The sequence below is a fragment of the Saccopteryx leptura genome, unplaced genomic scaffold (genome assembly GCF_036850995.1).
Source record: "Saccopteryx leptura isolate mSacLep1 unplaced genomic scaffold, mSacLep1_pri_phased_curated manual_scaffold_34, whole genome shotgun sequence".
Classification (NCBI taxonomy): domain Eukaryota; kingdom Metazoa; phylum Chordata; class Mammalia; order Chiroptera; family Emballonuridae; genus Saccopteryx; species Saccopteryx leptura.
This window is the reverse complement of record NW_027095716.1, coordinates 172,845-184,714: the sequence shown is the minus strand read 5'-3', so window position 1 is coordinate 184,714 and position 11,870 is coordinate 172,845.

Below are 11,870 nucleotides of genomic sequence, written 5' to 3'. Positions count from 1 at the left end.
TAAACACACAGCATGTGGAAGATAGTCGAGAATTCTAACGGAGCAGCAGTTAGCATGCGTGAGGCTTTGGCACTCTCCTGACTCCACCGTATCCCGTTAGAACTTCGTGGGCGTGACGTGTTGGCGCAGACTTTAAAATCCACTCATCCCTGGCCTCAGAACTCTATACTTTTTGTAGTCCTCAACAAGAAGTTTGAAACAGACAGACAGACAGACAGACAGACACACACACACACACACACACACTCATACCAGAGGCATGGGGTATGGTTTCCAAGAGGGCCGTGCAGCCCGAAAAGAAAGAAGCCACTGGCTGGACAGTGTGAGGTCTGGGTCCTGTCCAGATGGGCTCTGATGGCTGAGACCGGAGGGGAAGCAGATACTGGTGCCAAACCAAGAAGAAGAGCAAAATGTTCTGATAGACAGAGGGAGAAAAGAAAGATCCCCTAGCATGGTGGGCCCCCCCATAACTCAGACGCTGCCAATGCTCTGGCAGAGGATGTTCAAAAACAAGTCCTAACCATTGAACTGCGAGGTTCTGTAATCCGGACACTCTGTTTCCCGGAGCCATCTCTGTGCCGGGCTGTCCTGTTGGGTGGAGTCCTGTCGTATGGGCGCTCCGTCCCTTCTCTGAGGTTACTGGTCTCTCCATCTCTCCCTTTGTTCAGTGTGGTCTTGCTTTACAGGAGCTGCAGCCTGGGGATGGGATGTCGGTACCTTTAATGGAAAGCTTCCTAGTGCCCTCCCCTGCCCTCTGTCCCTCCCCTCACCCTCCATCCCAGCATCATGTTAGGTCTGAAGGGCACATCCAGTGCGTAGTAAGTGCTTTATGCAAGAAGGCAGGGTAGGGGAGACATTTTACAGGGGGAAAAATTACTTATTAGAGAAAGAGACCAGAGTATTTTTGGAAAAAGAAAATCATTTTTATGTAAAAATGATTTAAAAATTTTTAAATTGCCATCAGACTGAGAGAGAGCTTTGCGTGGTTTTCATAGTTTTAAATATATTGTATGAAGGGTCCAAGCAAGCGACCTCCATGGCCCTTGGCCCGGGAACAGGAGCGGAGGACACCAGGCAGTGGGGAGGAGACCCCGTGGAAGGCAGGAGAAGGCTTTGGGGGTGGTGGGAGATGTTCCTGCTCTTTTGGCTGGAGGCCAGCGTGGCATCTCTGGGTGCATCTACCTTTGACGCTACAGGAGGGAAATGAGGAAGGATTCGCTCTGATCCCGAGCCAATCAGTATGCACGCCTTTAAAACAGCTTGCCCTGTGCAGCCTGGTAGTGACACCTCGTTCAAAGGGATGGTCATTCCCTCCCCTCAGGAGCCGCTGGGAGAGTCCTTGAGCAGCTGACCTGTGGGCTCCAGTGTCTCTCCTGACAGGACAGGAACAGAAATGACCGAGGAAGGAAGGTTGTCCTTCTGTCCCGAAGGTGATTTGCATGTAGCCTGTCACCTATCACTTCCAACATTCCCATCACTTCTTTTTCTGCCAACAGACTAAGAGATTTTTTTAATAATCAACTTTTTATTGTTATTTTTTTATATTAACATTGCTTTGTGTTCCTATAGGAGTTTCCCTTCATTGGTTCGGTTTGTACTGTCATAATCCGACACTGATCTATTTTGAGTTATTGGAAGAAGGACATCATTCTCCTGTGGGCTCAGCGAAGGACGGCATGTGGCCAGGGTGCTGGCAGTGGGCGGGGTTCAGCCGCCTGCGTTTCACCTAAGAGACGGGATGCTGTTCAGTGGTTGGCGTCCGAGCGCACAGATGGAAATCTCTCCATCTGGGCAGGCAGGTGCACCTGACCGGGACAGTCCTGGGACACCAGTGTCCTCTATTCTTGTCCAGCCGTCCCTGGGCCATGTGCACTCCTCACGTCCTAGCTAGAGAAGGCCAAAGACAGCTGTGTTCACATGTTGGGTATTGTATTCAGCTTCCGTTATAGGCACTCGTTCATTAAAGTCAAAGTTTTATGCAGTCAGCAATCTCATCTTGGAAGGCAGCTGACATCACGTCTGCAGTGGTAATTTGCTGCCTCTAGAAATTGTTAGATTTGTGACGTCGTTTGTGAATGTGCAGGTGCACACCCTCCTACCTTCTCCCCAAATAGGGACGAACACGTGTTTAGGTCCAGCCCTTTGTCAGGACAGGTCACGGGAGACTGGGACTCAGGGTTGGGGCTTCTCTGAAAGATCATCACGTGAAGGATGGTAGCCAGGGTCTCCTGGACCTGTGGACTCTTGATACATCTGAACCTCTCAGCATTTGGGAGGTCAGAGCAGAGGGCTGGGAGGCCCTGGACTCACAGAATTGATTTGCTACATGGTGGGGACCTACTGATGAAAGCAGACCGTCCATGTCCCTGGATTCCCTGACCAGTGGGCCGTTGGAGAAGAGCTTGCTGTGGCCGCAAGGGGGACCGATGTGAGAATGCATTCATAGGACTCAGACCAGTCCTCATGTTGGGCACATGACAGCCTCGCCTCCATCACTCACGCCAGAATCACATCACCGGAAAGGCAGGAGGTCACCACTGTGATCAACGTGGCTCATGGGTGCTGCCCATCTGCCGTGTCTGCACCTCTCAAATCTTGTGAGTGATGCTTGTGTGTTAGTGACCAAATGCAAACTTGATTCTGAGCACAGCCTCCCCAGTGTCTTAGGTGCAGTTTGAAGTGACCAAGGCACCGGATTCCCGGGAAGGGGCAATGTCCCCGAACAACCCCTAGGACTTGACTTTCCTCTGTCCTCTGAAGTGTTGGTGAAGGAGCCCACCGAAGTGCACTTTTTCAAACATAATACTCTGCTTTCTCCTGGATCCTTTTCTCTCTTTATTTATTTATTTATTTATTTATTTTTTGTATTTTTCTGAAGCTGGAAACGGGGAGAGACAGTCAGACAGACTCCCGCATGCGCCCGACCGGGATCCACCCTGCATGCCCACCAGGGGGTGATGCTCTGTCCACCAGGGGGCAATGCTCTGCGCCTCCGGGGCGTCGTTCTGTTGTGACCAGAGCCACTCTAGCGCCTGGGGCAGAGGCCAAGGAGCCATCCCCAGCGCCCGGGCCATCCTTGCTCCAATGGAGCCTCGGCTGCGGGAGGGGAAGAGAGAGACAGAGAGGAAGGAGAGGGGGAGGGGTGGAGAAGCAGATGGGCGCTTCTCCTGTGTGCCCTGGCCGGGAATCGAACCCGGGACCTCGTGCACGCCAGGCCGACGCTCTACCACTGAGCCAACCTGCTAGGGCCAAACTTTTCTCTCTTTAAACCTCTTTTACCTTTAAAAAAAACCAAACTGTGTTCCTAGTCAGATGCCAAAATGTCCCTGGGGTTTTGAATTCTGGATTCCAAGGTTTTTATTGTCTGTGTCAGACATCCCTGCCAGATGATCTTGTTAGTCCCTCCCGGCAGAGCCCGTCCTGGGCCAACCTGCCCCAGCGGGACCAGCCTGCTGACTCTCATGCTCTCTGAAAGAAAGAACCGCCTTGTGTGTGTCGTAGCTCATGTTCTGAGAAAGAATCAACAGATCATATTCCGTGTTTTGAATAAATTGCTCTATTTTGATATTAGAGAACATGGCAGGTGTGGTTTTTTTGTGCCCCTCGGTCGCCATGGGTCCTGGCGAGACCCCGAGGCGTGAAGACAAGGGTATCTTCTTGAGGGAAAGGAGACTGGGGGAGTGTCTTCCCAGGACTGCTGTGCAAACAGGGTGGTGGAACTCGCAGCCGCGATTATGGGGGCAGTGGCTCCAGGAGTTATAATAACTTGTTTACTAAGGGAGCCTGTTTTTCCGTGTGTTTCCCTTTGTGATTCTTTCAGGCCAGTTGTTGGAAAGGGTAAATATGTGTGAGTTTTCTCTTGTTCACGAAGTGGCTGTCTATTAGTGTGGTTTCAGGAAGAACTGAGAGTAAGGGCAGACCTGAAGTCACAGGACACAGGGGACCGTGGCCATGGACTACAGCACCACCATGTGGACCCACATTTAGAAAGTATTTTCTGCCACCCACTCTGCCCCTGACTGACTGTTCTCATTGATGCTACTTGAATCAATACTTCATTTTGTTAATGGATCCTCATGTCCCCATGATGGGGACGGGGCAGCTGTATTGGGAAAATGGTCTATATTTTCCTTCACCGTGAGTCACAAAGTGTATCACAGTGTCACTTTCCCAGAACTCAACTGGATTCTGCACAGGAGCAGACAGGGATGGACATTCCCTGCCCCTCTGGTACCAGAGTTGTTTGCTGCCTGCTTACTTTTTTTCTTTCTTTAACCCTTGCCTCATTGACCAATCCCATCCCCACCAGGTGGACTGGGGGTAAAGTTCTGAGTGACATGGCCCTGCTTCAAAAGCCACAGGAAGTTTGGGTGGAGCTGGTGGAAGACCCTGGGCAGGAGCAGCACACAGCCACTCCTGGGACAGAGGCATGTGTGGTGGTGGTTCCCGCAGCTTCAATGACAATGCTGTTAACACAGGGACAGCTTTATATGAGGTTGTTTGCACCACAGGGTATGCTGGCCCAGGACACGTAGGTGGCCCCAAATCTGCCTCACTCTAATGTTAGCACAGCACAGAAGTGATTCTAAGAAGTTTTTCTTTGCCTGCGGAACTTGGCTCTACATATCTGGAAAATGTGTTTGTGCCCTGACCAGAGCTCTGTTGTTCGTTGCCCATGTCTGTACGCTGTTCTTAATGGAGATGGAAAATGTTCCCAGTGTCTGCAGGAAGTTCACATCTACAGGGCTCGCTCTTAGATACTATTGGCAGGACCCTGGGGAACACTGTGAGCTGCATGTGGTGGGTTAGGGGCAGGAGAGCATGTATAACAGATTGCTGCCTCTATAGAAGATGCAGAATATGGAGAAATGGCCGTTTTCTCAGAATGGCTCCTCGGAAGTGTATTATTCATGTGAAAGGTAAGCAAGGCTAGAAGTTGGGGTTGTAACTGCAGGAGGACTGGGGGCTGAGGGCCATGGGCCAGCTAGGGTTCTGCTGTGAAAACAGAGATTCCTGCTCTAGGAAACAGGGCCTCAGAATGGGAATTTTTCCCTCAAACACAAAGAACATAGGGAGCAAACTGCCCTACCATAATTTCACAGTCAGAATTGACCTGGGGGTTATCTTCGGGGGAGGGGACATGACCAGACTTATTCAAAAGCCATTTGTTGTGGGAGCCAACCAGTAGGTTGACAGGAAAGGAAAGGACCTGACAGGAGCATCATGATGTCCAAACTGCACCTGGCTACACCTCTGACCACCCAGCCCACCCAGACTCCTGTGTGAGTCCCGTGCCCAGAATTCTGAGATCTTCCCTCCATAGAGACTCCCATGTCCCAGCATCACCATCAGTTTCCCCACCCTTGGAAACTCAGCCTTTCCCAGTTTCTGCCATCTAAACAGTGACAGAATGGTCCCTGCAGAGACAGCCTGTTGAGAAAATTGCTTACACCCAGGCATGCTCATCTATGCATCTCTGTGCTCAGTCCCTGTCTCTCTTGCTCCCCAGATGGATTTGACACACCTAACCCATTATGCTCATTTCTCTTTCCAAGACCCAGGACATAGCTCAAGGCCCAGTGAGTAGCCTTGATGAGGTAGCCACACTCTCTTGCTCTGGGCTCACCCGTCACAACCACCGAGCCAGCTGGCAACTGACACCCCATGTAGCAGGAGTTTCTTTAGGTGATAAATCAGATGGGTGACTGTGCTTATTTACAAGCTCCCAATCCTGATTCTGGCTGGTGTCAGCATGGACAAGGGGCCCAGGCTACTCTGTGGAATCTGCAAAGATCTGGGTGGGGACACCATGCAGACAGGAACAGCCAGAGTCAGGCTATAGTATCAGTGCCCTGCCGATTACATATGGCACAGAGTGCACTGAGTCCTGCCCACACCTTGACAGTAGCCACTGGGATGGCCCCTAAAACACACCCATGCTGCATTCCAACTGGACGTGCCTTTGGCCAAGATCTCTCCATAGGCAGTAGCTTATAACCTAAAGATTTGTGACTCTCCTGATTGGCTCTAGGGGGTACTGTGGCATATTAGATCTGCGAAGAAAGCTGGAAAGGTGAGCATCTTGTGTCTGTGCTTTCAGAATGCCTGGCCAGGGGATATTCCCCCCCCCCAGAAAGGAAAGCATCGCATAGAAGGGATTTCAGTGCTGGGGTCAGACAGAATGTCCATACAAACAGTCACAACGCAGATACCACCCAGCAAAGCTGGCACCACAATTGTTGTGCCCTGTGTCTATTTGTGGCTATGCAACCCCAAATGTGCAAACACAGAAGCCTCCTGCAGAGCTCAGCTAGAGCGAAGGGAAGTCCCTACCTCAATAAAATTGCTGAGCTGTCCACAGTGTCTGCAGAAAACAGCATCCCACTTTTCTGCAAACACCTGGCTGGTCTCCAATTCCAATGCATATTACAGAATTTCTGCCTACGAACATAAATATATATGTTATATATAATGTCGAACTGATGGAAAAAAGAACTCTGTGACTGTCACTGATCAACACAAACTGGGGTCTAGACTGAAATCCTCTTAAAAGCTGTTCTTTGGTAAAATAGGAATATTGCAATGCCACGTGGAAACCAAAGCTGAATTCCTATTAAAGCTGTTTTTGTCGCCCTTCTGTTGTGCAACAGGAACATTACAATGCCGCAAGGACACAAAGGCTTAGTTCCTCAAAATAGCTGTCCGAAGGTGCCCTCCTGTGGTGAAAAGTGTTATTGCAACCCCTCAGGGGGGCCAAAGGCTGAATTACTGAACAAACTTGTCCTTTGGCGCCCTCTCGTGGAGCACGAAAATCATTAAAGTGCCGCCGCTCCATGTATCCTACCCCCCTGCTGCTTCCCCAACGTTGCTTCTTTCTGGCATCATCAGTAAATTTACTGGACAGCATTTGCTGTAAAACCTGTCACGTAGCACAGCTGTCTTCAGTGTTCTCAAAAATAGTATTCTCTTTTGATGCGAAGAACCTGGCAGCATGCAACTCTAGTGCATATTACAGCAGTATTTCTGCCTACCCACGCACGCGCGCACACACACACACATTTAATTTTTATTTTATCAACTGCAGGGACAGCAGACTTAGACAATGATGTGGATGTAAATCAGTTGCAGGGATTCCTGAGACTGTCACAGCTCAACACAGCTTGGAGAATAGAGGTTGAATTACAATCAAAGCTGCCTTCCTGTATCCTCCTGTAGTGCAATGGGAACATTGAAGCACTACATGGGGTCCAAGGCTACATTATTCCTGAAGGGTTGTTGCTTTTTGCATCATCTCGTGGTGCAAGTGCAATACTGCAACACAGAAGTTTCCTGTAGCCTGCTAGCCTATAGTTTCTCCATTCTGGCAGCATCATTAACTTTACAAGGGAGCATTTACTGCAAAAGCAGTCACATAGCAGAGCTATCTGTAATGTCCAAAAGAAAAGTATTCTGCTTTGTTTAGACACCTGGCTAGCCTGCAACTCACGTGCATATTATTGATACATTATTTCTGCTAACACACAATAAACCATATGTGTGTGTGTGTGTGTGTGTGTGTGTGTGTGTGTATCTTATATAATTTTTATCTTATGAACTGATGAAAAGGTGAAGACCTAAGCAGCTGTGTGAGCATAAATCTCATTCTAAAGCTCCTCAGACTGTCATTGCCTCACACATCATGAGGGAGCTAAGGCTGAATTCCTCATCAAAGCTGCACTTTGGCGCCCTCGCGTGGTGCATGAGAACATTGCAGCACATGTGCTCCGTGTGCTCTGCTCACCTGCTGCTCCTCTATTCTGTTTCCTTCTGACATCATCAGTAACTTTACCCAAGAGCATTTGCTGTAAAAACTGTCAGATGGCACTGCTGTCTGCAGTGTCTTCAGAAATTAACATCCTGCTGGCCTGACTGGGGTGACTAAATTGTTTAGAGCTCCATCTCAAGGCACAGAAGTTGCTGGTTCTATCCCTGGTCAGGGCACATTCAGGAACAGATTGGTCTTTCAGTATCACTTTCTCTCTCTCCCTTCCTGTCTTTCTAAAATAAATTTTTAAAATTTTTTTTAATTTAAATACTTTCCTGCTTTTCCACAGACACCTGGCTGGCCTCCATCAGCAGGGATTATTAAAGTATTTTTGCCTAAAAATAAACAGACATGTATACTCTCTTACACAATATATATATATAATATTATATATCTCTTACACAATAAATAAATAAATAAATAAATAAATTTATTTATTATTTTGACAACTGATGGGAAGGTGGAGACTAGACAGTGATGTGAGTATGAATCACTTCCAAAAATTCCTGAGATTGTCACTTCTCATTATAGCCTGAGGGCTAGAGGGTGAATTCCTACTGAAACTGCCCCTCTACACCCTTCTGTGCTGCAGTAAGAACATTGCAATGCCGCATCAAGACAAAACACTGATTTCTTACCGATGGTAGCTGTTTCATGTACCAGCACAGGGTGACTGAACAATGTTGCAGAGCAGCAGCACCATGATCCCCGCTAGCCTGCTGCTTCTCCATTATACAGCCTTTGAGCATCATTAGTAACTTTACTAGGGAACATTTGCCGTAAAATCTGTCAAATGGGAAAGCTGTCTGCAGTGTCCATAGTTAAAATTATCCTGCTTTGCTATAGACATGTGGTAGGTCTGCAACTCCTGCACGTATTACATTATTCTCCACACAAGTATATATGTATATTTTCCAAATAATAAAATGGTTTATATCTAGTCAGTGATATGAATATGTATCAATTCTACAAATTCCTAAGACTGTTACTGCTCTACACAACAGAAGGAGCTAAAGCTGAATTCCTATCAAATATGACAGTTGTCGCCCTCTTGTGGTTCAATGAGAGCATTGCAGTGCCGCATCTGCACCAAAAACTGAATATATAATTCCAAATGGTAGCTGCTTCCTGCACCATGTCGCAAAGAATTAGCAACACTGCAGCACAGCAGCTACCTGGGCCCTGCTCGCCTGCTGTCTCTCAACTTCTCTGCCTTCAGGAAACAGTATCTTTAACAGAAAGCAAAAATTTGCAGAAAGTGTTATACAGATATAATCCAAGCCAGACTGGGAACCTGTTTACAACAAATTTATTAACTTTACAAAGGATTTCGACCAGGCATCACATTGCAGCCTCTACAGAAGTTGCTGATCATTTGGTTTAGAACAGCTATTTTTAACCTTGTGACACTCATGGCACACAAACTCTTAATATTCTGCTGGACACTGATTTGTCCAAAAAAATAAGTTTAATTTTTATTTATTCTCACCAGATGGCTATTGTTGTTTTGGCTGTTGTCATCCTTTCCTATTTAACTATCTTAAAAAAATCTTCAGCGCCCCTTAATAAATACTTTGTTATTGCATGTTTCAAAATTTCCTGTGGCATACTAGTAGAAAATTACTGATCCTGAAGGAATAATTGTATTTCAAGAGTACACTATTGGACCATTTCTCTATTCACTTAAACTTGGACCCTCAGGAAGACGCTGTATCATGATTATAACAGTGAGTCTGTGGGACGTTCCATCCCAACAAAGTGGAGATGGGAAGGCAATAATATGATTCTAAAGAATGATAAATGTAATTGAAGAAAATGGGGTCAGGACCATGTCATACCACTCTCACAGGTCACCCTGGATTTTTTCAATAGATTCAGTCTCATTTAAGCTGCATGTCCCAGCTTCAGTATGAATTTCTGTTGTGCCAGCATCATAACCAGGAGAGAAGAGAGAAAGTGTTGTGATGGAGACAATGTTCTGGCTGGTGTCAGCATGGACAAGGGGCCCAGGCTACTCTGTGGAATCTCCAAAGACCTGGGTGGGGACACCATGCAGACAGGAACAGCCAGAGTCAGGCTATAGTATCAGTGCCCTGCCGATTACATATGGCACAGAGTGCACTGAGTCCTGCCCACACCTTGACAGTAGCCGCTGGGATGGCCCCTAAAACACACCCATGCTGCATACCAGCAGGACGTGCCTTTGGCCAAGATCTCTCCATAGGCAGTAGCTTATAACCTAAAGATTTGTGACTCTCCTGATTGGCTCTAGGGGGTACTGTGGCATATTCGATCTGCGAAGAAAGCTGGAAAGGTGAGCATCTTGTGTCTGTGCTTTCAGAATGCCTGGCCAGGGGATATCTCCCTCCCCAGAAAGGAAAGCATCGCATAGAAGGGATTTCAGTGCTGGGGTCAGACAGAATGTCCACACAAACAGATACCACCCAGCAAAGCTGGCACCACAATTGTTGTGCCCTGTGTCTATTTGTGGCTATGCAACCCCAAATGTGCAAACACAGAAGCCTCCTGCAGAGCTCAGCTAGAGCGAAGGGAAGTCCCTACCTCAATAAAAATGCTGAGCTGTCCACAGTGTCCGCAGAAAACAGCATCCCACTTTTCTGCAAACACCTGGCTGGTCTCCAATTCCAATGCATATTACAGAATTTCTGCCTACGAACATAAATATATATGTTGATATAATGTCGAACTGATGGAAAAAAGATCTCTGTGACTGTCACTGATCAACACAAGCTGGGGTTTAGACTGAAATCCTCTTAAAAGCTGTTCTTTGGTAAAATAGGAATATTGCAATGCCACGTGGAAACCAAAGCTGAATTCCTATTAAAGCTGTTTTTGTCGCCCTTCTGTTGTGCAACAGGAACATTACAATGCCGCAAGGACACAAAGGCTTAGTTCCTCAAAATAGCTGTCCGAAGGTGCCCTCCTGTGGTGAAAAGTGTTATTGCAACCCCTCAGGGGGACCAAAGGCTGAATTACTGAACAAACTTGTCCTTTGGCGCCCTCTCGTGGAGCACGAAAATCATTAAAGTGCCGCCGCTCCATGTATCCTACCCCCCTGCTGCTTCCCCAACGTTGCTTCTTTCTGGCATCATCAGTAAATTTACTGGACAGCATTTGCTGTAAAACCTGTCACGTAGCACAGCTGTCTTCAGTGTTCTCAAAAATAGTATTCTCTTTTGATGCGAAGAACCTGGCAGCATGCAACTCTAGTGCATATTACAGCAGTATTTCTGCCTACCCACGCACGCGCGCACACACACACACATTTAATTTTTATTTTATCAACTGCAGGGACAGCAGACTTAGACAATGATGTGGATGTAAATCAGTTGCAGGGATTCCTGAGACTGTCGCAGCTCAACACAGCTTGGAGAATAGAGGTTGAATTACAATCAAAGCTGGCTTCCTGTATCCTCCTGTAGTGCAATGGGAACATTGAAGCACTACATGGGGTCCAAGGCTACATTATTCCTGAAGGGTTGTTGCTTTTTGCATCATCTCGTGGTGCAAGTGCAATACTGCAACACAGAAGTTTCCTGTAGCCTGCTAGCCTATAGTTTCTCCATTCTGGCAGCATCATTAACTTTACAAGGGAGCATTTACTGCAAAAGCAGTCACATAGCAGAGCTATCTGTAATGTCCAAAAGAAAAGTATTCTGCTTTGTTTAGACACCTGGCTAGCCTGCAACTCACGTGCATATTATTGATACATTATTTCTGCTAACACACAATAAACCATATGTGTGTGTGTGTGTGTGTGTATCTTATATAATTTTTATCTTATGAACTGATGAAAAGTTGAAGACCTAAGCAGCTGTGTGAGCATAAATCTCATTCTAAAGCTCCTCAGACTGTCATTGCCTCACACATCATGAGGGAGCTAAGGCTGAATTCCTCGTCAAAGCTGCACTTTGGCGCCCTCGCGTGGTGCATGAGAACATTGCAGCACATGTGCTCCGTGTGCTCTGCTCACCTGCTGCTCCTCTATTCTGTTTCCTTCTGACATCATCAGTAACTTTACCCAAGAGCATTTGCTGTAAATACT